The 16,239-nt window shown below is 40.6% G+C and overlaps 1 long non-coding RNA gene across 1 annotated transcript in view; it reads right to left on the bottom strand.

Annotated features, from left to right (window-relative positions):
* The window catches only part of LOC118686341 (uncharacterized), a 39,775-nt gene extending 24,102 nt beyond the window's left edge, over positions 1-15,673 (bottom strand). Inside the window, exon 1 of the long non-coding RNA XR_004980143.2 lies at positions 15,636-15,673. This is a non-coding gene — a long non-coding RNA (uncharacterized LOC118686341). The remainder of the gene's footprint in view (positions 1-15,635) is intronic.
* Positions 15,674-16,239: the final 566 nt, after the last annotated feature.

Raw genomic sequence — 16,239 nt, 5'->3', positions numbered from 1 at the left:
CCTCACAGCGAAAGCCCAAACTGTACTTCCAGCTCTGCAGCTTTGAAGGATTCTTCCCTGAAAGCAAACTGATTTGCTCAAGGACACGTGAGCAAAAACAAGTCCTAAGCTCTGAAGTTATTGATTCTTCTCAACATATTAAATAGTTACTGGAAATCCCACTGTGGTATTTTATTTACTACTGCAGTTTGGCTGCATTTATCATAGACAACAGAATCAAGCAGGATACTCCAACAAAGGCCACTATACAGAACATGCAATGCTTGAGCAGAAATAGTAATAAATAGAAATAGGAATACTGAAAGAGGTTGGCTATCTTGGTCAACCTGCTTTTTTCATCTTGATCTCTCATCTTCATGTATTCATTTAGCTTCTCTGATGAATCCTTTCCTGTAAAGCAGAAATAGTCTGGTTCTATTTCAGGGAAGTTGTGTGATGAACGTTTCTAAAAGCCTATGAGGATAAAAGCCAGATTCAAGTATTCAAGTACTAAGTAGTAAATGAATGGGATGAATTAAGATAAAGTTGAGAGAGAGCCTTACCCCATCCTTCTCTTTGACTATTGGGAAATTTGCCCATGTCTTCACTTTAATTTGTGATGACCAAGCTATTAAACTTGAGCTGCAGACCAACAATATTTTCCTCTGAAATTTTCTAAAGGAGAAGAGTTTTGATTCCTTCCTATCTTTTATGGATAAAAGCAGTAACAAAGTATTTAAAGAATTAGAGTAGTTTTTCATTACATGCCAGAAAGCTGAAAGAAGATGGGACTTGGAGTCAGAATGGGTGAAAGGGGTGACACATGAAAAAAAGATCTGTCAGATGGGATAAGGAACTCAAAATTCAGAGGCCTGTAATGAACATTTCAGTAACTGTGATCCCACTCCATTAGAAAGGAATTCAGAAGAAAACATTAGATATTTTGAGGCAGTTTTAGGATTAATGAATTAATAGAAAGGTTGATTAAGACTGGTGAGAAGTTTCTAGGAACAAAGATAATTTATCTGTAACACAGAATTAAATATTGAAGACACATAAACTCAACCTAATGCTGCATGAGGTCCAACCATTTTATTGATCCAAATGACAAAAATAAAATTGTAGAAAAGACTGAGGATTGTTAAGGAAGCTATGATCATCTCAAAGCCATAGGAAGCTTGCATACTTGATGCAGACAGGAGCAGAAATGCATTCAGACAGAAGATTTGCAAGAGTCAGGTGTGGCAAGTCCCAGGAGACTGCAATAACTGGAATTTCCTTTTGGACATGGACAGAAATTGTTTTTAGAATTCCATAAAAAACTAAGACGTATAGCATCGAGAAGTCTTCAAATTAAAATGCATCAGAAAGTGTCTTAAGACATTTATAATGAATAAGTCAGCAAAGGCAATGAAATCTCCATTAAAGATGCTCATAAGCAGGCTAGACTACACCTCCATATTGATGCTGACAGTATGGTACAGAAAATGCAGATATTTTACTGCATCTCCCACCCAAACATCTTCACCTCCTTCAGTTCTTGTCTAATAAACACCTCCTAGAAGGATTTTTGTCAGTTGGATCCAGATACAAACAATAATTATACAGTGCACATTCTTCCCTGAAATGCAGATCAGTCATTAGATACTCCCAGGAACTTTCACATTTGATGAGCACTGTCCTTGTTTGCCAACTTCCAGTAACCACTCTGTTAAACAAAGTCCTTCAAATACTGTTTTGTGAGTAAATGTGCTGCTGGTGCAGGGAAAATTAAAGCACTAATAAATTAATCTCTCTAGCTAGCATAAACTGATTAAGCTATCTACACTACCTGTCAAGAACTGCACACAGGACTACAGCTCTCTTTTAAGAGCAAGGGGAACTAATCTCTCCTGATCTCTATCTTCTAGCCGTAGTGAAATATTTCATTTGTTCCCTTTGCCTTGTCTTTTCATCTAATCTAAGGCTGTCAGCAGAGGTAACGTTGGTTTGTGAATACAGAATGCTGCATGAACTCACATTAAAGACTCTCCATTCTTATCAGTTGGCTACTGAAGAACTCTGATGGGAAAACTAATTTCAGGGTGGCATTCACCTCCTGGAACAATATTCATTCATTCCCAATATCTTGGAAGGGTGAGATGAATTGCTTCCTGGAGGTGACTACTGCTCTTCACTGACTGCTAAGAAAGGCTGCAAAATGAAATTAAAATACATCCTGAGACTGCAGTTGGTGTAAGAACATCCTCATTGACTTTCTGTTCAGTCTATGACTTCACAAAGATCACTTTTTCATCCCATCACTGGCTCTCTGAACCATCTGACCTTTGAACATTATGAACTCAGTGCGATAGTAAAAAAAAAATCCAACACAATTCAAATCTGTAAGGAAACCACTGAATGTTAAGATAGTGCATGAATAAATAGCAATAAAGTGCATTTTTTATCAATTCAGTGACATTTCTGTGTTGTCTCTGTCCTGATATGTAAGAATGCAACTTTGCTTTAATAGATCATCTCATAACATTTACTCTGGTGGTTGATTTAATGAATCATGTTTATTCCCAAAGATGAGCTCTCCAGATGAGCTCTGGAGAATCTTCTGTGGCAGCTTAACACATAAGAGCCCTCAGCTCTCTCTGTCTCCATCTATCGGAGTTTATCACACCCTAAACACAGGCTAAGAGAAAACATCCCAGTGCATTTTCTGCTGCCTTTAATTGTTCTGTAGCTGAATTTATAATCACAGTGAAAATGAGTTTGCACTGGTGTGGTGGTCTGTGAAGTAGAGAAAAACAGATAACTGCTTTTCTACACAAAATAAAATTGTATTTGGCACAGATAAACACAAATGGCAAAAGAGGTGGTATAATCTACTCCTTCCCATTAGTTCAAGTGGTTTTTAGAGCCATGAAGGTCATGGATCATAAAATGGTTTGGATTGGAAGGAATCTTAAAACCCATCCAGTTTTACCCACTGCCATGGGCAGGGACACCTTCCACCAGCCCAGGTTGCTCCAAGCCCCAATGTCCAGCCTGGCCTTGGACACTTCCAGGGACCCAGGGGCAGCCACAGCTTCTCTGGGCACTCTGTGCCAGGGCCTCACCACCCTTACAGTAAAGAACCTCTTCCTAACATCTAATCAAACCTTACCTCTTTTAATTTAAGGCCATTCCCCCTTGTCCTGTCCCTACGTGCCCATGGGAAAAGTCCCTCTTCAGTTTTCTTGCAAGCCCCAGTAAGTCTTGGAAGGCTGGAAAACTGTGGGGAAACAGCTAACTCAGACCTGAGAAATCAGATCTCTGAGATAAACTTCAGGGCATAAAACAGATCAGGACTAATCCCAGCTAACAACCATCTCTAGTGCTGCAGCGGATTTTAGCTAGGAAAGCGAGCTGGTGTTATAACAAATGAGCACAGCCAGGAGAATCACAAAATATAACACACAGATGTATTAGTGATGCACATGGTGTGCACTTGGGGCTTAATTAGTGATTGGCTGTAGGCCTGAATGCAAAAATAACCTGTGAATTACCCACTGGGGAGGCACTGGAGCCCTGTGTCCCAGTGCTATGGGAGGCAGGCTGGAGGGGGCAGGTTCTTTCCTGCAGGATGAGGAAGAGTCTGGTTAAGTCTTCAAGCATCTGGCCAATTCTTGTCTATCCAGCCAGCAGTGCACTCACTGCAGCACGTGGGAGAGCATTTGATCTCTCCCTAAGCATTAACAAAAGCAATGAGATCTCTTTCAAGCTCATCTGCTGTTCTGGAGAGTGACTAGGGCAAGGAATCAGATCACCAGTTGTGAGAATCTGTCCAAAATATCCCTCATTTGTCTCATGATTGTCACTGGGGACCACTGAAGGAAAGACCCTTGTCTGAAGTGTCTGGCCCCACTGGAGAAAGTTACATGCCAAGGGCTCCGAGACCTGAGCACAGTCTAAGCTACTGTTCACAGGTGTATTTGCTGTATGCTACACTGAACCTGGTGAGAAGAAAAGAAGAGCATCCTGACCTTTTTGCAACAATAGCCTTGGAAGCTGTCCCACCTCTCGGCCTGGCTGGACTTCTCCTGAGTTTCAGGTGGTCCCCACGGAACACCCCTCACTTGTCTACAACCACTGTGACAGACAGACTGAGATGAGAGAAGCCTCTCCATCAAAGACCCATGAAACCCCCATGTGGAAAGGCCCCTCTGCTCCTTCCAAGGACTGGGACTGAAACCCCCAGCCCGGGGCAGGTGTGTGGGGGAGGCAAGCTGACCAAAGCGAGATGTTTGCCTGCAGGTTGTGACCGCTGGACCAAGAACACAATGGCTCTCACTTACTGCTGAGAACATGGACTACCTGTTACAGCTATTCCTTATTGTATCTGTTTCCTCTCCCTCGCAACTTCCAATAGAGTTATCATAATAAAAACCTCTGAGTTAGCCAGAGACTTTGAGATCTCCCCGACGTAACAGGCGGATCATTGGCTGGACTGGACCAAAGGACTTCATTTCTACGTTTGGTAGCTCTATCCTGTTTCTCTCTCTCTCTCTTTTCTCTCTCTTTCTCTTTTTTTTTCTCCCCCTTAATCCCTCTATCACATTTTGCTGTGGTCATTCAATAAAGGTCATCTGTTTTGATTATTACTGCAAATCCCCTGTGCTGCGTTGGTTTTTTTTTTGCACCCTGAGATCAAGCCCTGAGAACCATCATGAAACCCATCCGTAAGGACGGATGGTGACACCAGTGCTAGCAGATAATCAGCATCAATGCCACTCCAACTGGACTGCTGCTGCTGCTAGCTGGAATGAGGGTAGCTGGTGAACACCTACACAAATACTCCCAGGTGAGGCTGAGGAGGAAAGAATTCATCTCTGTTTGAAGGCCATGCAAATCACAAGGTCAAGGGGGAGCAGAGACTAAATTATCAGTCAGAATGAAAAACAAAAGGTGCCTTCTACTCGGGGCTTTTCATGGAGGTGCCAATCTAATCTGTGCAAAGTGAAATCAATCTCCTCTGACACCTGATTCCTTTGGAACAACCATTAGAATAACAAGTGGAGAGGCTACAATGGAATGGAACCAAAGAATCATTTCTGTTTCTAACAACTGCCAAAATACCTATTTACCACTGAGACCAGAACAACTCCGAAGCAGCTGTTGTGCTCTTCTGGGTAAATAATATGTGTTAAAAAATGTATAAACATTTATACATGTTTACCTTTGAGACATCAGCTTTTCTGAAGCAGACACTTCCCTTGCTGCATACATAATAAATACATGCTTTGTTTGAAAAACTGCCTGAATTCATGAAGGGAGAAAATCCTGTAGGGCTCGGGGTGTGCACAGTGTTGTGATCTCTTGTAAATGCAGATGTTGTGGAGCCCTAGCACATAACATGATTTAAATTTTGTGTCTCAGGTCTTCTGTGAAATGGTCAAAGCACTGCTGTAAGTTTGGCAAATACTTTTTTCTACAGATTTCTAGGAAAGGACAGAATTTTTAGAGCTGCAACCTGAACTGCAAACTTATTTTGCCTAAATCCAGTGTGAGCCACAGCAAATAAAAAGTGAAAACCTCCTGAACCAGTGGTGCTGCACAAGGTTTTCATCTGTCTTCCCATTACCTTTAGGGGTCTAGTTTCAGGTAATGCTTGAGGATCCCTCTACAGCCCATGAAGAATGAAAAATACGCTGAATGCAGAGCCTGGACAGTATAAATTCATCATAAATATTAGCACAAGTGACGAGCTGATCTACCAGGAGAAAATGATGTTCAGCCAAGACATGTGACCAGCCAGAAGTCCAGCTCTCCTTGCTGACCACTGAGCACAGCCCAGCTGAGCAAACTGTACAAGGGGCACCCCATCCTCAGGGAGCATCTTGCTCCTGGAGGGCAGGAGCCTTCATGGCATCACCTGCTCCAGCCAAATAAGAAATCTGGCTGGAAATGTGGATTCTCTGTTCGCATTTTCTACCTCTGTTGAGGTTGGTATTGAAGGCACTTGAGAGAGTAGTTCATGTTCGGACTCAGGTGTTCATTATTTCTTACCAGTAAAACAGCCTCACAACAGTTCTTCAGTCTTTCATTAGCAAGGTACAAAACGTAATCTCTTGTTACAAGGTCTTTTAAAACTAAACTGTCCAATTAAGAAATGACACCTGGATTATTTTCCCTTTTAAGCCAATAACTTATCCCTTGAAGCCTGCAATGCAGATTTTCTGTCCGATTGCAAAACAGAACCCAAACCCATGAAGAAGAAGGAAGAAGAAGGTAAAGAAGAACAGCCTGCCTCTGCCCTAAAACCTCCATCTTGCTTCATATCTATTACTATATTCTAAAACCCCAAACTCTAAGTTTTCCACCCTGTGATATTACACACTTCTAACCAACTCCACACCCGTAACCCCAGTGCTATCAATCAATTTTGGAAACCTTCTCCTCAGCCTCAGCCAAATGCAGTGTTCTCTTGTGGGTCTGTGCCTTTCAGCAGAGAAAGTTTAAAATTCTCAGCATCCAGGATTCCAACAGGGCACCCCATCCTCAGGGAGCATCTTGCTCCTGGAGTACAGGAGCCTTCATGGCATCACCTGCTCCAGCCAGAGGAGAAATCTCCACTCAGAGGTGTCTTTGTGTCTCATTGCCGCACTGACATCCCCACTGTTGGCAGCTGCTCTGTAAAAACTACATGGAGAGATAGAACAACTGGCTTTTCTTCAGCAGCATCTTATCCAATCTCCACACCCTGGTTGATAAAAATCCATAAAATTAGTCATGTCTGCTCGAGGAGTCTGTGAATGGCTGAAGTGAAATTTAACAGGGCTCATGCAATGCAACATTACCTCTGATGAATTAGACAAAGGTAAATGACACTGTGGTGTGTGGGATGCTGACCCTGCTAAGAAATATCTGTGGCCCTTCCCCACCCTGTTCCCTCCCTCCCTTCTTCTTCCCCCTCCACATTTTACTCCTATCTGTTGGCAATCATTTTATATTCCCAAACTCGATGTTTAAAGTCAACCCTTTTACTCTTTAATCAAAACAAATTCTTTTGATTGTCCACACTAAAAATCACTCAGTCATCACTTGGCTTTTCATATGCAAATCTGCAGTAACAACATATTATAAATATTTGGTCCACAGCAGCAAGGGAGTTAAAAAGTATAGCATAATAATAATAATAAAAAAGTAGAGCAGTTTTAATCAGAAACCTTCTCACTGAGGAAGAAATAAACCCATATTTATTATCCTTGTTATTCCTCTCTAGGCATAAAAGCTGAGTGACAGTTTGTAGCGTGAGTTCCTTGCAATTATACTGCAACTTGTTTTCTTGTTCTAATCCACTTCCACATTTTTAACAATTTGATCAATCATTATTCTCCATCTAGCACTTCTCTCATTGCCAAGGTGTCATCACAGTCTAAAGAAAGACCTATTTGAGTCTCCGGGTTAATAAATGATGGAGCTTTAACTATTAATTGATATATTATTGATAAAATCATTATGACAGGTCACAGTCTTTGCACCATTGAAGGGGAGAGCCTGTCCTGTGGTACTTTTTTATCCAGGAGATCCTTTTTTTTCTAATATTTATTTTATTAGCTACAGGATACTCCTAATAAATTAGTATTATTCCAACTGCCTGATAACACTACTATAAATGAAAATTATCAATGTGCTCATAAGTGCAAGAGTATGGACATAACAACTTATATCCTAATGATGCTGACATTAAATTCTTTTGGCACTTTTTGTGTGGATTGATGTTATCTTGTTTTACAGGGAAAAAAAGCTTTTAGAAGCTTTTATGAAATCTATAATTTTTCACAGAAATTTGATGATTCCTTTGTACATGAAAACCTACTCCTGCATGGAAGTAATGCTATTAAATAAAACCTGATTTTTAAAACTGAAGAACATGGACAACTCCTACTGGAGATCAGGTGGAACTACTGATTCCCATCAGCTCCATGAACCCCAGAAGCACAGAATGGCTTGGGCTGGAAGGGACCTTTAATGATCATCCCATTCCACCCCCTGCCATGAGCAAGGACACCTTCCACTGCCTCCAAAGTGGCTCCAAGCCCTGTCCCGCCTGGCTTTGGACACTTCCAGGGATCCAGGGGCAGCCACAGCTTCTCTGGGCACCCTGTGCCAGGGCTCCCCACCCTCACAGGGCAAAATTTCTCCCCAAAATTTCTCCCATCTCTCCCCACCATCTGTCAGTTTCTGCCCATTCCCTGTGGTGTTTGTGAGGTCCCCAGGAGGAGGTGAGAGATGAGAATTTGACTCCATGTTCTCAGAAGGCTGATTTATTATTATATTATATTATATTATATTATATTATATTATATTATATTATATTATATTATATTATAGAATGATATACTGAAACTATACTAAAGAAAGAGAGAAGATACATCAGAAGGCTGGACAAGAATGACAATGAAAGCTCGTGACTGACTCAGAGAGTCTGACACAGCTGGCTGTGATTGGCCATTAATTAAAAACAATTCACATGTTTGGATAAATAATCTCCAGACCACATTCCAGAGCAAGTAAACAAGGAGAAGAAATCCTGGTGAAGGGATTTTTCAGAAAATATCATGATGAAAATTCCCCCTCATCCTGTCTCTCCAGATCCATGTCCCAAGTACCTGTCCAGCTCTCTTGGAGCCCCTTTAGGCACTTGGAAGGTGCTAAAAGATCTCCCTGAAGCTTTCTGTTCTCCAGGCTGAACAAGCCCCGAATTTCTCAGCTGCTCTAAAGAAAAATAATAATAAAAAATAATAAATCACTGAGTTTGCTTGGTTTTTTGTTTATCAGTTCAGGCTCTGCAGAAGTCTCCATGTGATGCTCTGAAGTGCTGAGCCCTGCAGTGGAGTCCCTGGGTGGAATCCCCTGCTCTCTGTTACAGAGAGGCCATTCTGTGATCTAATGATCTTCCCATACCTTGCTCACTGAGCTTCTGCAGCTGCCCTTAACAGGAGTTCACTATGGGACAAAATTTTGCATGTCAGGCACTCAAGAAAACCAGGAACCCATGAAAATTGAGGGGCCTGGTTGTGTGTGATCAGATATGACAGCTCAGAAAGCAGCTCAGCACAGGACTTAGAGCAAGTGCTCACAGACTGCTTAATTTGGTGCAAAATATATCATGGAAAATGAAACAGGGAATTTTAAAGGAGGGGATCTAGCAGAGGTCTGGTTATCAGCTGCTTTGCCCTTGTATTTCTAATTAGTCTGTTCTAAATGTGTACTGCTAGAACAGCTCAAGATGGAAGTAAATTTCTCTGTGCACCAACTATGAAGAGGAAAAAGCAGCAGATCAATACATTGGCTGCTGATGACAGTGATGGTTGTAAGACAAACAAGTGTGAATGTGATATATCAACTGCTAAGAAAAAGGTGAAAACATGAAAGAATGTTTAAAGAAAACTTTAACAAAAAGAAAGGAAACTTTACTACAGTTCCAAGAACTCAATCTATTTCCAAAGAATATTGGTAGTAACTTGCTTTCTAAATATTCAAGGGAAAGATTAATTTTAAGCATCAAGAAAGACTAGAAATTATACAAATTATTCAAATACTGAAATGGGTTCAGTGAATTTCTAAGGTGCATTTTATGGTTAACTACTAGTTTACAGTTAAAGTCAGTACAGAAATCTCATACCATACCAAAGTTTTGGATCATTGTGGCCTCTGAAGAAATGAAAATTCTCTGATTTTTTTGCACCTGATGTATTTTTCACTAATTTTGTTTGTGCTCAACAATTTTTTTGGCCTTTCCTTTGCAGCACCTGATTTTTTTTTTCAGTGTCACAGGAGACTTAGCAGCACCCTGGGCAGCAGGCACAGCCTGCCTCTGATCACAGGAGTTTTAGAAAACCTCCAAACTGCTGAGAAGTTGGCTAAAAACCTTCATTTTTTGTCATCAAAAATGTTACTACATGTGACAGGAGATGAAGGAAACTATTCACTCCATCAATACGGAAAGGAAACCTTCCTGAGTGTAAAACCTGACCACTAATCTTCTCACTTTCCCAGACTTTTTCCTCAGTCTTCTTTGCTAATAATCCTCCCTTAAATCTCTCTCTCTCATGTTCAGGAGCTGAAATGAGTCTGACTTTTTGTGGTAGCTCACCTCTGGTAGTGCACAGGAGACACAGAGATGCATTTAAATTCAAACTTGGCAGTGTGTTTGAAAGCCAGAATATTAATGGGATACCCAGGCTAAAGGGAATGCAAATAACCATTCCCACTGAGTATTCCCTTATTATAGTCACATCTAATACTTCCCTAGGGCCACAGCCAAGCTCATGAGAGCAGAGGTAGGAGAGGAGAAGAGAAGCTGAGAGTTAGGCATGTCCTGTGCTGAACTGGAGAAGCTGGGGAATATATGAAGTTGTGTGTTCTTCAGGCAGCTACATGCACACACTGCTTAAATTTTAGATATCTGACTTTCACCTCCAAAATAAACTTGTATCTTAAGGTAGTAATTCTATCCCTGAAGACAAAATCCCTTCACTCATCCTGATGTAGCATGATTACACTGACCTGTGTCACAGAGCAAGTAATGTCTGATAAATATGTTGAGAAATAGGTTAAAAAAAAACCAAACTGATGAACACATAGAAGGTGCATGAGGTGAAGAGGCAGATTCTCTGAATGAAATCCATAGACAACTCCTGCAAGTAGTACATAACATTTGAAGCTGCTTACATATGTTACATCTCTATTAGGGACAAGAATTTGATTGGATATACATAATTTAGCTGCAGGCAATGTGGAGTCTTTCACAGGAAGCAAATATTAGTTCCTCTGCCAGTCCTATGTGGGTCTTTAGCACAGGAACTGCTCTCTTGTATTAATTTAGGAGATAATTTAAAGTGCATTTAATAAGATTCATTACCCTTAAGCAGTACATTCGTTGTTATCACTAATAAATAATCTAAAAAGAAAAAAAAGAACTCAAAGAATTTATCCAGTTTTATATCCAACCTCTTTTCCTAAATGAAATTTTTATTAGTGTAATTGAACACAGCAGGAAGTACATGACACAAGACTGCTCAGCATATACAAATTTGGACATTTTACAGGCTTGCTTTGACTTTAAAATGCACCCTTGAACATTGCCAATGCATCCCTCGTAATTTAAGATCTGAGTCACACTGACGAAGCCGAGTAGCTCTGCAGGCTGAGTGTGTCTGGGCTCTCAGGAGCAGTCACACCATAGCTGGAGCCATCACAGAGCTGCTTCCCTGCCATTCTGGGGAGTGGGAGTCAAGGAGACATCTGTGCTTTATCAGGTGCTATTTTTATACCTATTATTTTAGGTACAAAATAATCTCAGCATCTGACGATGAGACATTCTCTGGCTTCCAAAAATATGGAAAGCATCAAATCTATCACAAAGCTAAAAGAGGCAACAAGTCTCTGTAGCATATGCCAGTAAGATTTCCTTTTTTTAAGTTTAATTTTCTCTTGGAAAGAGACAGTGGAGCTGACCTCTTTTACCAGACAACCTTTGCATCCTCTCTTCACCAGAAGGATAAGATTCTTCAGTGTTTTGTATGTCGGATTCAGATTATTCCCCAATTCCCTTACATCTTTCCAAGGAAGCTTCTTCCTCCATGACTTCTGTGTTGATCCCCCTTCTCAGTATCTCTTCATAACCTTCTGTTTTCTAATTAGTTTCCTCTTTCTACAATACAGCACCATCAATCCCTTATTCCTTTTCAGGATTTGCTGTCCCTCAGCAATCTGTTCCCCAAGGGCTGTTCAGGAGGAATTTTAAGCTCAGCATAGGGTCAGTTTTCATGCAAAAGGCACAAAAAATTTTTGTGACTCTCCCAGTAAGTCAAACACGGAATCAGTGTCCTGTGTGGACTATTGGATGAGAAACCTTTCTGACAAATCAGTGCAGAAGATGCAAAGGGGATGTGTGTGTAAAATGATATTTGCCACGTACATTCAAATGCCCAAAGACTCCATTTGTTGTTAAGAACTATGTGTCACAGAGACTTGGACTCAGATCAATGCCCCATCCCTGGAATGTTCAAGGCCAGCTTGGACAGGGCTTGGAACAACCTAGGATAGTGGAAGGTGTCCCTGGCCACAGCAAAGGGGTTGGGACCAGATGGTCTTTAAGGACTCTTCCAACCCAAACCCTTCTGTAATTCTGTGATTCTCTGATTCTAAGTCCCATCTAATCCACATTAACACCTTCAACATAAAACACTAGTTTTACATGAACCTGTTTCTTGTATTTGCAGGGTTCCCAGACAAAGGCAGGAATGATGAATCTGACTCCATGTTCTCAGAAGGCTAATTTATTACTTTATGATACTATATTATATTAAAGAATACTAAACTATACTAAAGAATACAGAAAGGATACTTACAGAATGCTAAAAAGATAATAATGAAAACTCCTGACTCTTTACAGAGCCTGGAAACAGCTTGGCCCTGATTGGCCAAAGAGTGAAAACAACTCACAGCAGAATCCAATGAAACAATCACCTGTGGGTAAACAATCTCCAAACACATTCCACATGAGCACAACACAGGAGAAGCAAATGAGATAAGAATTGTTTTCCTTTTCTCTGAGGCTTCTCAGCTTCCCAGGAGAAAATCCTGGGCAAAGGGGATTTTTCAGAAAATGTGAATGTGACGCTTGTTGGGTTTCTTCTTTAAAAAATAATTTTAAATTATTTCCTAGAAATGAGACAAAGTCAGAAGAAAGGAGAGAGGTTGTTCCTTCTACTTCTGCTAATGAACACACCTGAAAGATGGAAGGATCCAGATTAGCTCCAGTGGGGAGCTCAAACCTAGAACACCTTTTGTTTTGGTGTTTGTCTACCTGAAAAAAAGGGATTTGTATCCAATGCTGCTTCCTCCTTCTGTAGCTGTTTTCTTGAACACTGACCCACCCCTGCACAGCTGCCACAGGAGATGTCTAGAGCTTCCAGCAGGTTCCAGCTGTGGTGCCTAGACCAGAAGATGAACTCTCATGCCATGGATTAGAACATAAAATGGAGCTATTGGCATTGTACTCCTTTTTGGGGTATGATAACTGAATTACACATCATTATATGCTCCACTGCTCCAACAACTGAAGCCAAATAAGTTCTAAACAAAACAGAGGTCCAAAGCTGTGAATCCCATCAGAAGAACCCAAGTTTATAAGGATAAGATTTAGCTGCACTTTGAAAATGCAGAAACTGTGCATAAACTGCTTTCCGTAGACATAAGAAATGCATATTTATTTAGGAAAGGAATTGTGAGTGCCCCAAATTTTAGCCATCAGTGTCCTCATTTATATCTGCCTACCATTACAGGTGACAGCCAGTATTTAATGGGCAGGCATGTGGAAATCAGGGCTCATGTGTGATACCACTGTGCAGCTGTGAAATTCTTATTGCTGGCACTGGTTTCTCATACAGATCCCTGAGGTGAAAAACGAGATGAATTTTCCAAGACATGAGTAAATTTTGATTGTGAATTATTCCATGTAGCTGCACAGCTGAAATAGCCATGTGGGGAGGATGTTTTTTGTAACTCCCTCTCACTGGTTTTCTTGAGACAAAATAAATATATTTATAGATTTTTTTGAGGTTGGAAAAAGTGTTGCAATTGTTTCATTTCTCCACTTTTAATTAAAAAATCCTTCAATTTAATTTCAGTTGGATTACTTGAGGTAAAATAATACTAAAAAGATGCTGAGCTCCAAAATGCAATTAATTTAAGTGAGAATTTTTTTATATTTTCCCATAGTTATGGGATATTGTTCAGAGGAATTATTCATATAGTTATAAATATTTTAAACTAACAAGGTCAAGAAAAAAAAAACCTTTGTCTTTCCATCTTGGGGAAATAACTCACACTCCTTCCTCCCTAACACCACCTATGAGACACCCAATGTGAAAGCATAAAGGACATATTTATGAAAACAGCAAACCACAGAAACTGAATTAAAGCAAAACAGAGGAGTTTAAGGAAACTAGAGATTTTTTTTTCAGCAGTGCTGCCATTTGTAGTTTTTTACTGGTACCTATCCAGAATCATTTAATTCTGCCTGCAAGGAAAACCTGTGAGACCTGATGTGAGTACCCTGAATATCCCAGCAGGGATATAAAGAACTGAGACCAAGAGGATGATCAGCTTGCTGATAATTCAGGGCCTGTAGCATTTTCACCCCTGGACTTAGAAAGGGAGACAGAAATAGCAAAAGTGCTCACAAGGTGTGAAAAAATGAAGGTAAAAAAAGAGTCCCTTTGGCTGGGCACTTCAAAATGCATAAAAGCAGAAGATTATGAAAAATAAAGATGATACAGAGACTCTTATCTTTGGAAAGAGAAGACTCCTTCTATTCAAAGGAAATATTTGACCCGAGGCCAGGAAAAGCATCAAGCTGTACTCAGGTCTGTGACAGAAGGGAACAGTCACATTACCCCAACTCAGCTTCCCTCTGAAATTCTCCAGCTATAACCCCTGTGGGACTGGGAGCCCCCTCTCTGTGCCACCTCAGCCCAGCTCACCCTTCCTGGAGGTCTGAAGCACCAGTCCCAGCCAGAATTTGAGCATTTGAGGCAGGGATCTGGAGCTAGAGCCCAGTGGAGGTAAAGCTGCCCCACACTGGGCTGAAACCTGTGAATGTCCAAGAACTGGGGGCTCACAGGTTCCATCTGTACAGTGAAGAGCAGGGGCCAGGCACCATTCTTAGGCCTTTGGATGGAGGGATGGATGGATGGATGGATGGATGGATGGATGGATGGATGGATGGATGGATGGATGGATGGATGGATGGAATGGATGGAATGGATGGATGGACGGATGGATGATGGATGGATGGATGGATGGATGGATGGATGGATGGATGGATGGATGGATGGATGGTTGGATGATGGATGGAGGGATGGAGGGATGGATGGATGATGGATGGATGAAGAGATGGATGGATAGATAGATGGATGGATGGATGGATGGATGGATGGATGGATGGATGGATGGAGGGATGGGTATAGCTACATTTTCTTACATACAGTGGCTCCATGCAGAGCATCTGCTGAGGCCAGGCTATTACAGAAAGTTGACAAATATCAAAATTGTCATGGAGCACAAAAACCAAATATGCTCCAGACCAGTTCTCCAAAACAGACCAAAAAGAATCTTCCCCACTGCCAAAGAAAGCTAGGGCTTGTTCCAGGACTGGGATTTGCAGGTGCTGGTGGAATGCAAGTGAAAAATCAGAAGATATATTTTCTTTTAACAGATAAGAAAATAGTTCAGCAAATTAATCTCTCTGTCATTTATAGCAGAACTTCCTTTTCTTTGGAAGGAAGTTCTAGCCTTTCCTTGTTCCCAAAGAGACAAAACCAAGGGTTACAAAATTTACACAGGGAATGCACTTTAATTTCCTGAAGCAGTGCAAAGCTATGCCTACACAGTCTAAAAGCTAAGGGAAAAGACATAAAATAAAATATACTAAAAGAGAATAGAAATGAGTATATCCAGACAGCAGGTATATTTTGCATTAATCTTGGTAGGAAATTCCCACAAAGCAGAAGAGAAACATTGATAAACCCATGCAGAGCCAAGCATCTAAATACATAAGAACTAGACTGAATATGATACTTATACAAAACAGAAAGACAAAGAAGAAACAATACCTTTAAATCGCAAAATTCTTACTGCGTGACTATGCAGGGGAAGATTTTCTATCATCCAGAGCTTCAGAACAGTTTCTTTTCATGCATAAAATTTTACATGCAACAGATCTCTAATTTCAATGATTGACATTTTGTGTGCTGCTCTAAATTCAAGTGCATACTGTTCTGTTTACTTTAGAAGATGACAGGAGTTTTGAACAGGTTTTTTACATCTCATCATTCAAAGAAAAAGACTAAGGAATTTCATTTATAAGGGAGTTAATGGCTGGTACAACTAACAGATAATATTAACAGGTAATAATAACTGATTACCATGAAGCAAACTGGAATATTATTTTTTTTCCCACCATGCTAAAATGTGTTCTGCCTTTTTAAAGCAAGAGCTTTGAAACAATTTCAAATGACTCAAAGCTATCTGCATTGAGGTATCTTCTCATCCAGCCATAGAAATAAATCTGAATTGAATTCTGAGCTTAGACTAGGTTGGATCTGTTCTATGTGCAGCTCCTTGAGACTGAGAGAGGGACTGGGGGCAGGACACCCCTCTTTGCTTTTGCCTCCTGGTATCACTCTAACTTAACTATTTTGTCTTACCTGCAGTAGG

Source organism: Molothrus ater, chromosome 4, assembly GCF_012460135.2.
Source record: "Molothrus ater isolate BHLD 08-10-18 breed brown headed cowbird chromosome 4, BPBGC_Mater_1.1, whole genome shotgun sequence".
Taxonomy (NCBI): Eukaryota; Metazoa; Chordata; class Aves; order Passeriformes; family Icteridae; genus Molothrus; species Molothrus ater.
Note: the sequence above shows the minus strand (reverse complement) of the source record. Positions and strands in the feature narration are given on the sequence as shown.